Here is a 16,167-nt window from a genome sequence, read left to right as displayed (position 1 = left end):
GTTGGTAGGGTGGTGTGTGAGAACGAGGGGGATCCTCTTAGGGCGGTTGTGGCGGGGGCGGGGTGTGAGGAATGTGTTGCGGGAAATACGGGAGACGCGGTCAAGGGCATTCTCGATCACTGTGGGGGGAAAGTTGCGGTCCTTAAAGAACTTGGACCTCTGGGATGTGTGGGAGTGGAATGTCTTATCGTGGGAGCAGATGCGGCGGAGGCGGAGGAATTGGGAATAGGGGATGGAATTTTTGCAGGAGGGTGAGTGGGAGGAGGTGTAATCTAGGTAGCTGTGGGAGTCGGTGGGCTTGAAATGGACATCAGTTACAAGCTGGTTGCCTGAGATGGAGACTGAGAGGTCCAGGAAGGTGAAGGATGTGCTGGAGATGGCCCAGGTGAACTGAAGGTTGGGGTGGAAGGTGTTGGTGAAGTGGATGAACTGTTCGAGCTCTTCTGGGGAGCAAGAGGCGGCGCCGATACAGTCATCAATGTACCGTAGGAAGAGGTGGGGTTTGGGGCCTGTGTAGGTGCGGAAGAGGGACTGTTCCACGTAACCTACAAAGAGGCAGGCATAGCTGGGGCCCATGCGGGTGCCCATGGCCACCCCCTTAGTCTGTAGGAAGTGGGAGGAGTCAAAAGAGAAGTTGTTGAGTGTGAGGACGAGTTCAGCTAGGCGGATGGGAGTGTCGGTGGAGGGGGGCTGGTCGGGCCTGCGGGACAGGAAGAAGCGGAGGGCCTTGAGGCCATCTCCATGCGGAATGCAGGTGTACAGGGACTGGACGTCCATGGTGAATACGAGGGGTTGGGGGCCAGGGAATTGGAAGTCCTGGAGGAGGTGGAGGGTGTGGGTGGTGTCACGGACGTAGGTGGGGAGTTCCTGGACCAAAGGGGAGAAAGTGGAGTCCAGATAGGTGGAGATGAGTTCGGTGGGGCAGGAGCAGGCTGAGACGATGGGTCGACCAGGGCAGGCAGGTTTGTGGATTTTGGGAAGGAGATAGAAACGGGCCGTGCGGGGTTGGGGAACAATGAGGTTGGAGGCTGTGGGTGGGAGGTCCCCTGAGGTGATGAGGTCGTGAATGGTGTTGGAGATGATGGTTTGGTGCTCGGGTGTGGGTCATGATCGAGGAGGCGGTAGGAGGTGGTGTCGGAGAGTTGGCGTCTGGCCTCGGCGATGTAGAGGTCAGTGCGCCATACTACCACTGCGCCACCCTTGTCTGCGGGTTTGATGGTGAGGTTGGGGTTGGAGCAGAGGGAGCGGTGGGCTGCCCGTTCTGCGGGGGAGAGGTTGGAGTGGGTGAGAGGGGTGGAGAGGTTGAGGCGGTTGATGTCTCGACGGCAGATGGAGATGAAGAGGTCGAGGGAGGGTAGGAGGCCTGGGGGTGGTGTCCAGGAGGAGGACTTGTGTTGGAAGCGGGTGAAGGGGTCAGTGGAAGGAGGGTTAGGTTCCCGGTTGAAGAAGTAGGCATGGAGGCGAAGACGGCGGAAAAACTGCTCTACGTCCAACCGTGACTGGTATTCATTGATGTGTGGTTGTAGGGGGACAAAGGTGAGCCCCTTGGTAAGGACTGACCGTTCGTCCTCAGTCAGTGGGAGGTCTGGGGGGATGGTGAAGATGCGGCAGGGCTCAGCGTGGCTGTCTCCTCTGGGGTGACTACTAAGACTACTAAGTCTCCTCGGGAGAGTCAATCGACAACTCAATAGATTGGATCTCGTAGTCGGAATTGCAGTGAATGTTGACAGTTTTGCCATTTACTCAGGGTCATAATGCCCTGTGAGTTTCAGTGAGTTATAGAGTCATGGAATTACAAAGCATGGAAACAGGCCCTTTGATCCTACTAGTCCATGCTGATCATGTTCCCAAACTAATCAAGTTGCACTTGCTTGCATTTCGCTCATATCCCTCTAAACCTTTCCTATTGATGAACTTATCCAAAGTTTTTTTTTAAATATCCACCACTTCCTCTGGATGTTCATTTCACACACAAAGCACGCTCTGTGTGAAAAGGTTGTCCCTCACGCCCTTTTTAAAACTTTCTCCTCTCATCTTAAACAAAATGACCCCACCTTTAAACCTCGGGAAGCATCATTGTTATTCATCTTGTCTATTCCCCTCATGATTTTATAAACCTCTATAAGGTCTCCCTTCAACTTCTACGGTCCAGTGAGAAAAGCACCAACTCAAATCCTCCATTCCCAACATCATTCTGGTAAATCTTTTCTGAACTCTCTCCAGTTTAATAATATCACTCCTGTAGTAGGACAACCAGAACTACACACAGTACTCCAGAAGAGGCCTCACCAACATCCTGTACAATCTCAACATAATGCCCCAAATCCTTTACTCAAAGGTCTGAGCAATGAAGTTTACTTATATATAAATCTGGAAGTTTAGATTTAACCTTTGTTGGGCTCCAGGGCACACAAACTGATGGCCCCACCAAGTCCTATCTTGAACAACTTTGCATTTACAGAGTATTTCATTAAAAGTACTACAAAACAAAATTTGACATTGAGCCACAGTGATGTAAAATCAAATGAGTAAAAGCCAAGCCAAAGAGATAGGTTGTAAAGAGTATCTTGAATAAAGAAAAGTAGAGGAAAAAAAAGATTTTGGAAGAGGACGCTAGAATTTAAGACCTATGACAGCTGAAGGCATGGTTGCCAGTGATAAAGAAATTAGAATCAGGGATGCTGCAGAGACTAAATTAATTGAGTATCTCAAAGTATCATGAGACCAGAGCAGATTACAGAGATGAGGCGAGATCAACCTATGAATTAGAAACAGAGATATGCCAATCAGCTCCCTGAGTATGCTCTGCCTTTCGATAAGTCCATTTCTTTGACTTTCGAGTTCCACATTCCAAACTCCCTGTTAACATTTAACTCCATTGGGATGGAAGTTGTAAAATGTCCACAGGTCCCTGCCAATCAGAGACTAACATTTGCCGCAGAAAGAACATCCCCATTAGCATGGACAGTAGGCTATTCCCATGGGTCCACAGCTGTAGCCTCTTGCAGATAAGATCTGCTCTTGCCTGCCTGCTGGGGTATTTAGAGTCTGCACAAAGTTAATGTAATAAGATGTCCTTCTATTGATACTGTCAATATCCTATTGGCTGGCCCTAGTGTTCTTCATCCCATACCAGGGCCTTGCCTTGAATCCTCCCCATCTCCCAGTTAGCATTGAGCTGAAGAACTCAATACATATCAGCATCCATTTGTGAGTAAGTGAAACGACTACATTGTTCAGTAACCAGCGAAGAAACAACACATTACTTCATCCAAATATGTAATCCCTAAATTCCAATTTACAAATCAAGTGTGTAAGGGGATATAAGGAAAGAGAAGGCTGACTAATTCTTTTAGTATAAAAAGGATTTCCAAGCCTTTTTTTTGTTAATTACTAGAGCGTACAGCTTAAGGATAACATGCATAAGTCATCAGCTCCAAGACAAGATTCACCTCCCAGCAGCTGCTCAGTCTCTGGAACATCTGTTTCTAATTGTATTTCCAAGACGTCTTCAGCAGTTGGATCCAGCTTGTGACAACAAGGTCAACTAAAGTTAAACAGAAATACTCAGCAGGTCTGGCAGTATCCATGGCCAGAGAAACAGAGTTTCATAGAATACCTACAGTGTGGAAACAGGTCCTTCAGCCCAACAAGTCCACACCAGCGCTCAGAGCATCTCACCCAGACCCATCCCCCTGTAACTCAGCTAATCTACACCTCACTGAACACCATGGGCAATTCAGCATATCCAATGCTCCTAGCCTGCACATCTTTGGACTGAGGGAGGAAACTAGACCACCTGGAGGAAACCCACGCTGATGCGGGGAGAATGTGCAAACTCCACACACAGAGTTGCCCAAAGGTGGAATCAAACCCTGGTCTCCGGCGCTGTGAGGCTGCAGTGCTAACCACTGAACCACTGTAAACACTTTGATTCAAGTCAACAGTTGAAGCTGTCTCTGCAATGTTTTTGAGAGACTCATATCAGGGATTGCTACAAAAAAAGTGATCTCATTATAATAAACCCTGATGTTCAATAAGCTCTCCAGCAAAAGAACTGGAAACACATAAATCTCATAGAACAGATATGGTTTAGTTATAGAGCTGCACAGCATGGAAGCAGACTGTTTTGTCCAACTTATCTATCCCAACCAGATATTATAAATTAATCTATTCCTCTTTGCCAGCATTTGGCCCATCTGTCTCCAAACCCTTCACATTCATGTACCGATCCATATGCTTTTCAAATGTTGTAATTGTACCAGCCTGAACCACTTCCTATGGCAGCTCACTCCACGCACCCACCACCCTCTGCATGAAAAGGTTGCCAGGGCTGACTGACAACAGCAACAGTAAATACAGCAGCTTACGTCTATGTAGTATTTTTAACAGCAGTGAATGAGGGCCACCAGAAGGGCAGGAATGCAAAAATTCTGATCACCTTAGAAGCATGGTCTCATACAACTAATGATCCCCAATCCGGGGCCTGAGCAAAAGCGCATGTTCCAGTGCACTACTGAGGCTTCGCTGCTGAGGTACCATTTCTCAGTTGAGACTTTAAAGGGAGGCCCCGCGCAAGTGGACGTCAAAAATATAGAAGATGGGCAGGGCAGCTCACCCGGGTGTCATATTGGCCAACCCCAGCATCACTAAAGCTGATTACCTAGTCATGAGCACATTGCAGTTTGAGTGAGTTTTGCTGTGTGAATATTAGCTGTATTTCTTCCTACGTCACAACAATGGCGATAGTTCAAAAATACTTGCTTGGCTGCAAAGCGCTGTGATTGGTCTGGCCGTTGTGAAAAATGCAATATGAATGTGAGTCTATCAATACTAAATAATTTGCCTTAATTTCATTCATATACCTCTGAGCCAAGTGTAAAACTTTAATATATGTTTAAAATGTCCACAGATATGCTCTTCAACAAAGTATCTATTAATCCAGGTCACAACTAACACATCCACACACATTAGATGATTCAGTCCTAAGTCTGTTCCATCTTTCACAAAGCTTACTGGTGATGTGAACCTGGGCACCATCTATTTGCCTTTTCTCTGTGTCATTCAATCTCCTTAGGCAACAAAACTCCACCTATTTCAGTGTCAATTGACCCAACCTTAGCAGCTGAAGTAAATATTAAGTCCTCAGGCATCATTAGCAGGTCTCTCATTATTTACTATGTATGTCTTGAATATTGTAGCAGATTACACATCAATCGACAACATACAATCAATACCCATGGTGCTTTTCCATATTAGAAAAATTCAAACAGCTCTTTCAAATGTATTGATACGCAAAATACAGTCGCTTATTAGGATAGCGAAAATGTGTGAGATATTTTTAAAAACATTTTCCAGTGATCTGGGAGCCTCTGACAAAGTCATATTTTTCAATCATAGAATCCATAGAGTGTGGAAGCAGGCCATTCGTCCCATTGAGTCGACACTGACCGCCCAAAGAGCACTCCATCCCCTTACCCTATCCCTATAAACCTGCAATTCCAACATGGCCAAACCACCTAATCTGCACATCTTCAGACTGTGGGAGGAAACCACAGTGCCTGGAGGAAGTTCATGCAGATACAGGGAGAAAAAACAAACTTCACACAATCGCCCTAGGGTGGGACCAAACTTGGGTGTCTGGCACTGCGAGGCAACAGTGCCAACCAGAGAGCCACTGTGTCTGCCCAACTATAACTCGGTTCTGAAGTGGGCTGGGTGTTGGACTGGGGTGGATAAGGTCAGTAATCACACAACACCAAGTTATAATCTAACAGGTTGAATTGAAAACACAAGCTTTCAGTGTCTCAGTCCATCCTCAGCTATTAGTGAGAGAGGTAACATCTGAAGGAGGATTGAGGTTCTGAAAGCTTATGCTTTCAAATAAACCTGTTGGCCTATAACTTGGTCTCGTCTGATCTCTGACCTTGTCTAGTCTGAAGGAAATGGGATCTGAACTGTACAAAAGCTGCTGGAAATGCTCAGTAGGTACGGAAACATCTGCGAACAAAAGTCAGAGTTAACATTTCGGGTCCGGTGAGCCGACATGTGGGATCTGAACTGTGTTGTGTAAATGAGTGGCTTGCTCCTAGCCTTGTGTTAAGTGGAAAAAGGGCAGGCAGGACAAGGATCTTACAATTCTACCCATTGAGTTGATCATGTTTGGTGAACAGAGGAAGTTGGATTTTTGTAAGGGAGTGCATGTGCCTCAGGAGCTGAACAGAGCTAGACATTGCCTGAGGAAGCAACCCCCTCCCTCCCTGGAAGATGAGTGGAGAAACGGAGATGAGGGGTACTCAGCCTGTGGTAATGACAAATGCTCGGCATTGCATAGGTGGCAGGGATTGAGTTACTCCGCACTTGATCATTAAACAGTGCTGTTAGACCCCTCCCAGCTCACCAGTGGGTCCTTCGGATCTCTGTTTTGGACACCTAGCACCAACAGCTCAGGGCACACAGCTTGAGGCCACACTCACACACACACCGCATATCCATATGCACCAGCATCTGACATGTGCCAGCCTTGCCACACCATCATGACACAGCTCTCATCACTTACAGCACTTTCTGCATATCTACACTGTACATTGAGTGCACTAATTCCTATCATTTTAATGCTGTTGCAAGGATGCTTTTCATGCAGAGGCACAAATCCAGGTCACAGACTAAGACAGGGCTCCAGTTCAATGCTGTACCCTCACTCTTCGAATGTTTACTTGTTTAGCACCTACCTGGATGCTCACGGCAATCCATGCCTTACCTGGCCTTGTCCTAACTTGTTACATGTTCCCCCTAAAGCTATCAGGCTCACAGTACTGCTGTACTGCCTCACTGTTTGACACAGCTACAAAGCCTGGAAGCTTCTCCTGATGAACAGTCACTGGACCCCAAGTATTAATCCTGTTCTCTCTGCGCAGATGCCATCAGACCTGCTGAGCTTTCCAGCAATTTCTATTTTTGTTAAATGTTGAACTAGTATCGACGGAGAATTGGTTCAAATTCTTCCTTAGATGTTTGAGATTTTAAGTTCCGTTTTCTTTTCTATAAATGAAAATTAAAAAGTAGTACCAATAAAAGTGGACACAAAGCTGTCAGCCATTCTTATAAAACTCCAACTTATTCGTTAGGGAAGAAATTCCTCACATGCATGTGCATGACTGTCCATTGACCTGTCTTTGTGCTGCAGTCATTTGGTGAATAGTTAGCTCAGTTGGCTGGGCAGTTGGTTGCAACTGACTGAGATAACTGTGAAGGACTCTCTCACTCTCAAATTCCGCTCCCCCTTGCCTGAGGCACGGTGATCCTCAGGCTAAAACCCTACTTGTTGTTTCTCTCTCATGAGACCAGCCTTGTGATCTGGTAAGACTGTGGTGGCTTTATGTTTTGGAAACAAAAGCCTATCTTGGTTTTGAATGGATCAATAGCTTTGTGGGATACTTTCCAGGTTTCCATTACTCTCTCAATTGTAGAATCGTTGAATCCTGGCAGTGCAGAAAGAGGCCATTGGGCCCATTGAGTCTGCACTGATTCTCTGAAGAGCATCCCACCCAGACCCAGGCCACCACCTCTCCCTGTAACCCTGTATTTACTATAGCTAAACCAAATAGCCTGGACATTATGGGGCAAGTTAGCATGGCCAATCCACCTAACCTGCACATCTTTGAACTGTGGGAAGAAACCGGAGCACCCGGAGGAAGCAATGTGAAGTAATATTTTCTGACATCACCCCTAAATGATCTGGCTCTCATGTGAAGCTTATCCCACGTTGTTTTGGACTCTTCTAGCAAGAGGAAATAGTTCCCCTCCATCTATGTCCTCAATTCCTTTAATCATCTTAAACACTTCAATTAGATCACCCCTTAATCTTTTATACTCAAGGGAAACAAAACCTATCATCATAATCTATTAGCCCAAAACACGGTGTCCTGTGCAATAGATGTACCCCTGCAGCTATTTTATTCTCTCAATAAAGAAACAAAGAGAGAGACACAGTGTTACGGGAAATGTTGATAGCAGCATTCACCATACAGATGGATTGCAAATCTCTACAAAGTCACTTTGTTTGTAAGAGAACAGCAGCTCTCCTCTTTGCGAAGCTGGAACACTGCACCATTCTTTCCTTTTGTTATTATGTTGCTTTCCATCCCATAAGGAGAGAAGATGGAGCCAGCACCTTGTTTGTTTTTCACTGCTGAAAATTCAAAAACAATGAACAGATGGCAAGCGGCCTCCCTTTGATGGTTCACGTCAAGTTTCAGCAGCGGTTGGGAGCCAGGTTTTGGGAGGCAGCTCTGTTAACACATTTACAGCCTCTGCACTATTCCACTGGAATTGTTCAAATGCGAAATATAAACAGTGGCTGCATCTCAAACTCCTGCGGAAAAGGAAATCAGCTCCTCGCTCACTTCAGGAATGTGGAATGGTGACTGCCAAAACTGAAAAGAAAGGAACATCATCTGGATAATGCTGAAACAATGCCAGCGTAGAAGGCAAATGGCAATACTGGAAATCTGACGGAGAAACCGGATATACTGGACAATAATGAGTGCCACAATTATCTATCTATGGGCCGGTGCCTCAGGTCGAACTGACCAGTTCCAACTTTTCTCATGTTTTCTCAGAGAACTTGCACATGTCTAAGTCAGTGGGGCAAAAATGAAATTACAGAATGTCAGTGCAGCTTTCACAAATCTTGGCATATAAATCATGGATAATATGGAATGTTACAATCTGTTGGGATTACAACTTGAGCTACTGTTCACTATATTTTTTTTTCTAAAACAGCCAAGTGCTCATCCAGTAAAGAGATACAAATGTGTGGAAAACAACCGTTAAAAAACTCACTAATTTATCACAATGTTGTTCCATGTCAGTGTAAGTTAACTCTTGTTAACAGTAAGTTTAACTTCCCAAGAAAAACAAAGCCTCTAAGTACTATGTCAATTTACCTCTCTACCACTAATTAACTCCAGAGCCAATCTGAAAGGCTAAATTGTGATTTAACTACATGTTATGAAGTTCAGAAGTCCATAAATCTCAATACAGCTTAGTCCTAACCTCATGTATTAATTGACTTGTCCACACTTCACAAATAGCCTCTTTCATTCATCACACCCACAAAAGATATGGTTTAGTATTGGTTTACTTTTGAAAATCAAATAACTGAAACACTAATTTCTGATGAGCAGGGGAGAAGGTGAAGTTAATGAGGAGCAATCAACCATTTGAGCGTTGAAAACTTTTCAGGTTACCAAAAGATGGCAATGTTGAGGAAGACAATGAGCTTCTCAAAATTCAATAAATCCAAGAACTTGCCCTTTTTTAGCTTTTTTTTTGCCTGTGTAAGGTGTCCCAACGTTCTTTACAGACAAGTTTCTTGTTAAGACTCTTGTTAGGAGCAGTTGATCATTTGTTTGCTGCAAACTGTGATAAATTGCTCCACTTTTTCTGGGGAGCCACATATTGACGAGGTAGAAAGGAAGAACCATCTGACCAACACTCATGCTGGCGACACACCAAATGATAATGATGGAGTGGGGATGGGGGGGGTGTGCTCATAATGTCCAAGCTGGGATCTTCTCAACAGGAAGATTACATCAGCTGTGCCAGCCCTGAGTTGCTGGTCAGTGCCATGTATATGCCCACAAGGTGAAGAACAGACAGAAAAAAAAACTACTCACAGGTGAGTGGCAAATAACACCTCCCATTAGCTAACAAAATGTATATTTATAAATGCCATGTCATTGTTGTCTTCGAGGTAGAATCAATCATCTCTAGCTAATGGCTCATGTTGAGTGTCACTGTCAATCCTCCAGCCTATTCTTTTTAAAAAGGTAATGGCACAAATTCAGCTTTAAACCCAAGATTTTGAGAGATTTAGAAATGAATGAACTGTTTTAACTAGAAAGTGAATGCAGTTCAAGTACTTCACATCAGCTTCGCTTTCCATTATACCAATTGATGCAGTTTATTGTAGTAGATTAGATTCCCTACAGTGTGGAAATAGGCCCTTTGGCCAAACAAGTCCACACCGTCCCTTGAAGCGTCCCACTCAGACCCATCCCCCAATAACCCACACACTCCTGAACACTAGGGGCAATTTAGCACAGCTGATCCACTTAGTCTGCACATCTTTGGGCTGTGGAGGAAACCAGAGCACACGGAGGAAACTGATGCAGACACGGGGAGAATGTGCAAACTCCACATAGACAGTTGCTTGAGGCTGGAATTGAACCCGGGTCCTTGGCGCTGTGAGGCTGCAGTGCTAACCACCGAGCCACCGTGCCACCCATGATAAGGCAGCACGTTATGAAGTCTTTGTTTCTTTTCAAATTTTGGAGCTTTTTAAATGAATTCAGGTGATGTAGGACAGCATTTATGTTCATTTCTTATCTCCTAGAAGTCAGTTAGGAATTGACCATATTGCAATAAGACCACAAGAACAGAATTAGGCCATTTGGCCGATTGAGTCTGCTCTGCCATTGGATCATATGTTTCTCAATCCCATTCAGCTGCCTTTTCCCCATAATCCTTGATCCCATTACTAATCAAGAAACTTGAATATGCCCAATGGCTGGGCCACCACAACTCTCTACAGCAATGATTTCCACAGATTCACCACCCTCTGGTTGGAGAAATTCCACCTCATCTCATTTCTGAGGGGTTTTTCCCTTCCCTCAGAGGCTGTGCCTTCCATCCTAGTCTCTCCTACCAGTGGAAACCTTTTCCCCACGTCCACTTTATCCATGCTCACATGTCTGGAGCACGTAAGACTTGAACCTGGGTTTACTTGGCTCCGAGATAGGGATCAGCAGTGTGGTTGACTCTTAACTGCCCTCTGGGCAATTAGGAATGCTTGCCGAGCCAGTGATGCCCACACCTTGTAACTGAATTAAAGAAACAAGCCATGACCCTCAAGGGGAGATGAAACAAATCTGTTTCAGTGTAAACTTCAGCTCATATAATTCATGCTGCAAATAGATCTTGTACAAGTTCCACTTTAACTCCTGCCCAGTGTATTCAGGCTGCACAGCAGTTTGCATCCAATTAGTAAACAATGCTTCGTAAATCTCAGATAACAAGGTGTAGAGCTGGATGAACACAGCAGGCCAAGCAGCATCAGAGGAGCAGGAAGGCTGACATTTTGGGTCTGGACCCTTCTTCAGAACGAAGTTGGGTCTGTTTCCATGCTGTATGACTCTATGACTATATGAGTGCAAGACCAAAGCTTTGGCAAAATGAGTCTTTTTAGAGAAATCAAAAGCAAAATTGTACTAGTGGCATTGAAAGAGATTGCGAGGCAAGCACATGCTCAATCCCACCGGGCATACGAGAAAAAAAATTGTACTTATTTACTTAATGTTTGACAAATGGAGTATAATGTGGGAAAATGTGAAGTTGTTCATTTTGGAAGTGAGAACAAAAGAACTGAATATTACTTAAATGAAGAAAAACACAGAAAGTCGCAACACAAAGGGACTTGGGGTACATATGCACAAAAACAGGAAGCTAGCACACAGGGTCAGCAGGTAATCGGGAAAGCTATTAGAATTTTGACCTTTATTTCAAGGGGGTTGGAGTATTAGAGTAGGGAAGTCTTACTGCAACTATACGAGATGCTAGTGAGACTATATCTGAGTTGGTGTGACTAATTTTGGCCTTCATATTTCAGGAAATATGTCATTTCACTAGAGTTCAGAGGCAATTCACAAGGACTATCCCTGGTGCGGTGCAATTGTCTTAGAAGCGAAGACGAGGCAGGTTGTGACTCTACTCACTGGAGTTAAGAATAAGAAGAGATCTCAATGAAATATATCGGATTCTTAAGGGGCTTGGCAGGGTAAATGCTGAGAGGATGCTTTCCCTCATGGAAAGTCAAGGACCAAAGATATAGTCTCAGAATAATGGATGCCAATTTAATACTGAGATGAGGAGGAATTTCTTCTCTCAGAGGGCTGTTAGTCTTTGAACTCCTTGCCACGGTGAGCCATTGCTGGCAGAGTCCTTGTGTATATTTAAGGCTGAGACAAATAGATTGATGATCAGTGGGGTAATTGATGGTTATGAGGAAAACATCAGGAAAATGGATGTGAGCAATGTCAGATGAGCCATGGTCCTATTGAATGGCAGGCCAGATTCGAGGGGCTGAAAGGCCTGCTCCTGTTTCTATTTTTTATAGTCTTATGGTCTTTTTCTCCAGAATAGGAGCCCAGTGCTGCTTTCCCCTAACAAAACCTTCATCAAGATCAGTTGCGCCACAGCCACCCAGACAATTATAAAATGTGAGCATTCTGTAGCTCACTTCTGCATTCAGCAAGTCATATCACAGAAGCAGCTATTAAATTAACTATCAAACTATGTGTCACAGGGTATTAACTAGGTCTCATATGCTTCATAATTGAATGTGGAGTCAAAAATCTCAAGCAAATATTTCACTCTAACTCTGATCCTTTCAAAAAATAATAATGTAGTTATGGCAAATGTTTAAGCCTATAATTTCTTGTTGGTCTTGAGGTTGCAGGTATATGAGGATTAAATAGGTTTGAGGAAGATTAAAGGAAACAAAATCCCAAAATGTAAACAGAAAGTTTTGTCATACTTAACATGAAAACAGTTTAATCTGGAATTTTTGTAGGAAATTTCAGCAAACAATTGTGAATTACCCCCTGATATGCATTCTTCTTGTGTATCAATTCCAAAGATCTGGTTTCTTAGATTATGTTTTGCTTTAAATTATTTAATGGGTTATGGTGCTTCTCTGAACGAGACAAAGTAGTAAGGAGAATCCAAAGAGATTCTACACATTCGTTAAGGGTAAAGAAGTAACTATGGAGAGTATAGGGTTCCTTAATGACCACAAAGGCTTTTTATATGTGGATCACAGGAAATGGGTGAGATACTAAAAGGTATTTTGCATATTTACTGTTGAGAAGGACATGGAAACTAGAGTACTTGAGGAAATAAATAATGATGTCTCGAAGCATCCATATTCAAGAAGAGGAGATGCTGGGCATCTTAAAAGGTGGATAAATCCCTGGGACCTGCTCAGATGTTTTCCAGTTTCTGCAGGAGGCTAGGGAAGTGATCGCTGGGCTCTTTGCTGAAATATTTGCATCATTGACAGCCACGGATGAGATGCCAGAAGACTGGAGATTGACTAACTTTGGTGCCATTATTTAAGAGAGGTATAAGGAAAAGTCAGGAAACTAGCCTTGCGTCAGTGGTGGATAAGTTGTTGGAGGGAATTCTGATGGACAGGATTTACATGCATTTGGAATGGCAAAGAATGATTAGGGATAGTCAACATGGCTGCCTGTGGTGGAAATCATGTGTCACTAGCTTGATTGATTCTTTTGAAGAGGTGAGGAAGAAGTTTGATGAAGGCAGAGGGTTAGTTGTTGTCTCTATGGACTTCAAAAAGGTGTTTGACAAGGTTCCACATGGTGAACTGATTAGCAAACTGATATCACATGGAATCCAGGGGAACCTTGCCAAATGCATTTAAAATAGGCTTGAAGGTAGGAGATAGTGTGATTGCTCAGGGTTGTTTTTCAAACTGGAGTCCGTGACCAGGTGTGTGCCACAAAGATTCATGCTGGGTATGCTATTTTTCATCATTTATAGAAATGATTTGGATTTGAATATAGGAGGTACGATTAGTAAGTTTGCAGACAACACCAAAGCTGGTGCCGAAGTGGACAAGGAAAAAGGTTACCTGAAGTATAATGGGACCTTGATCAGATGGGCCAATAGACTGAGGAGTGGCAGATAGAGTTTAATTTAGATAAACATGAGGTGTTGCATTTTGGTTAGGCATACCAGGCAGGACTTAAGCACTTGATGGGAGGGCCCTGAGGAGTATTGCCGAATAATAACACCTAAGGGTACAGGTGCACAGTTCCTTAAAAGTGGAGTCACAGGTAGACATAGTGCTGAAGAAGGCCAGCAGGTCTGGCAGCATCTGTGAAGGAAACAGCAGAGTTAACATTTCGGGTCCAGTTCTGAGGAAGAGCCACCAGACCCAAAACGCTAACTCCGTTTTCACCTTCACAGATTCTGCCAGATCTGCTGGGCTTTTCCAGCAACTTCTGTTTTTGTTCCTGATTTACATCATCCGCAGTTCTTTTGGTTTTTATCGTGATGGTGAAAGTGTTTAGCATGCTTACCTTCACTGGTCAGTGCATTGAGCATTGGAGTTGGGATGGCAAGTTGCAACTGTGCAGAATATTGGTTAGGGCACTTTTAGAATATTGCATTCAGTTCTCGTGTCCGTGCTCTAGGAAAGATGTTGTTAAACTTGAAAGGGCTCAGAAGAGATTTGCAAGGATATTGTCAGGATTGGAGGGTTTGAGTGAGAGGGAGAGGCTGAATGGTCTGGGTCTATTTTCCCTGGATTGATGGAGGCTGAGGGATGATCTTGTAGAAGTTTATAAAATCACAGATAGTGTAAATAGCCAAGATCCTTTACCAAGGGTTGGACATTTCAAAACTTGAGGGCATAGGTTTAAGTTGAGAAGAGAAAGATTTAAAAGGGACCCGATGGGACAATTTTTTCATGCAGAGGGTGACAGTTTTGCCAGGGGAATTGGTGGAGGCTGGTACAATTACAACTTTTAAAAGGCATCTAGATGAGTACATGATTAGGAAGGGCTTAGTGGGATATGGGCCTAATGCAGGCAAATGGGGCTAGATCAATTTTGGTTATCTGGTCAGCATGCACGAGTTGAACTGAAGGTCTGTTTCCATTAACTGTATGACTCTACACGTGTTTTCAATCAAACATTTGAATGAAACGTCAAGAGCCAAGAAACCGCAGCACGATAGATAAAGGGATCCAACAAGTATAACTGTTAGTTTCAGTTTGGGATCGAGTGGAATTACAGACTACCTTTCTGTTCCTTCATTAACAACAGCTTTCTTTCAGAAGTGCTAAAGCTCAAATACAAATCTGCCACTTCCGAGGCACCAGAGAACATGATTGATGCATGTGCATGCAGTAGACGATGAACGATCTTTACCACACTGCTCCAACCAATCTCTCTTTTAACATCACTCCAGAAAACCAAGAAATGAAAGGAAGTTCAGTAAATCAGAGAGAAATCTAATTCTTTACCATTTTGAATAGTTAGTGATGTGTTTACTGCGGTTGTATTGATGGCATACAAAAGATTGTCGCCATTCCGAAGAAGATCACTGGACCTGAAGCATTAACTCTGCTTTCTCTCCACAAATGCTGCCGGGCCTGCTGGGTTTTTCCCAGCAATTTCTGTTTTTGTTTTTGATTTCCAGCGTCCGCAGTTTTTTCAGTTTTAGCCAGTAGTAAACCCCTGTCACTTCTATAGGGGTACTGACGAGGCCTTACTGTATTAACTGCATGTCAGGTATTTCACAGACTACCATGGGGGCTTCGCAGGTTGTCAGCATGGCAATGGCAGAGTAGCACGCTGCATCCAAGCTCCTAGACTGGGGCTTGTCTGCTTCCATCTGCTTTCTTAGATTCTTAAATTTATTTTTTACTTTAACTTGTCATGTTTGCTCTCCTTCTTTCCCTCTCTTGCTTTTTCTTTCCCCCCTCTTCTCTTTAGAAGGCTTTTCAGCGTCTTTGGCAAGGAGGGTCCTAAAGTAGGGTTGCAACCCGAAGCATTGACTTTCTGCTCCTCGGATGCTGTCTGACCTGCTGTGCTTTTCCAGTTCCGCATTTCATGTCAGGGCGGGAGGGAGGGAGCGGGCCTGGCTTACTGAACATGTGGGGCAGCAGCAGTGAGAACGAGAGCCAGCACCCCAGGGAGAACAAGCTCGCGACGGCTGTGAGCATGTGCCTCATGGTGAGAGATGGCGCCCACTGGTGAGCCCACCAACACTGGACTCAAGGAAGTGTTCATGGCACCATTTTTCAAGATGGCAGCGGCAGCAGGGAGGCCTCTGAGGATGGTGCAGAAGGCAGCCGGCGTACGAACTGGGGCATTGGAGCTTCCACTGTGGCATTGCAATAGGTTCGACTTGGTAGTGCTGGCAGATTGAAGGGAGTGGCAGCGTGTTGGGCCCAGTGACGTGGTCCTGGCAGTGGAATGGTAACTAAGGTGGTGGTCCTAGTGTGGGACTCCTGAAACAGACTGGATGCAGGGGTATTGGTGGGCCATTGTGGATTGGTGTGCGTGACTTCTCCCG

Source organism: Stegostoma tigrinum, chromosome 6 (genome assembly GCF_030684315.1).
Source record: "Stegostoma tigrinum isolate sSteTig4 chromosome 6, sSteTig4.hap1, whole genome shotgun sequence".
NCBI lineage: Eukaryota > Metazoa > Chordata > Chondrichthyes > Orectolobiformes > Stegostomatidae > Stegostoma > Stegostoma tigrinum.
Note: the sequence above shows the minus strand (reverse complement) of the source record.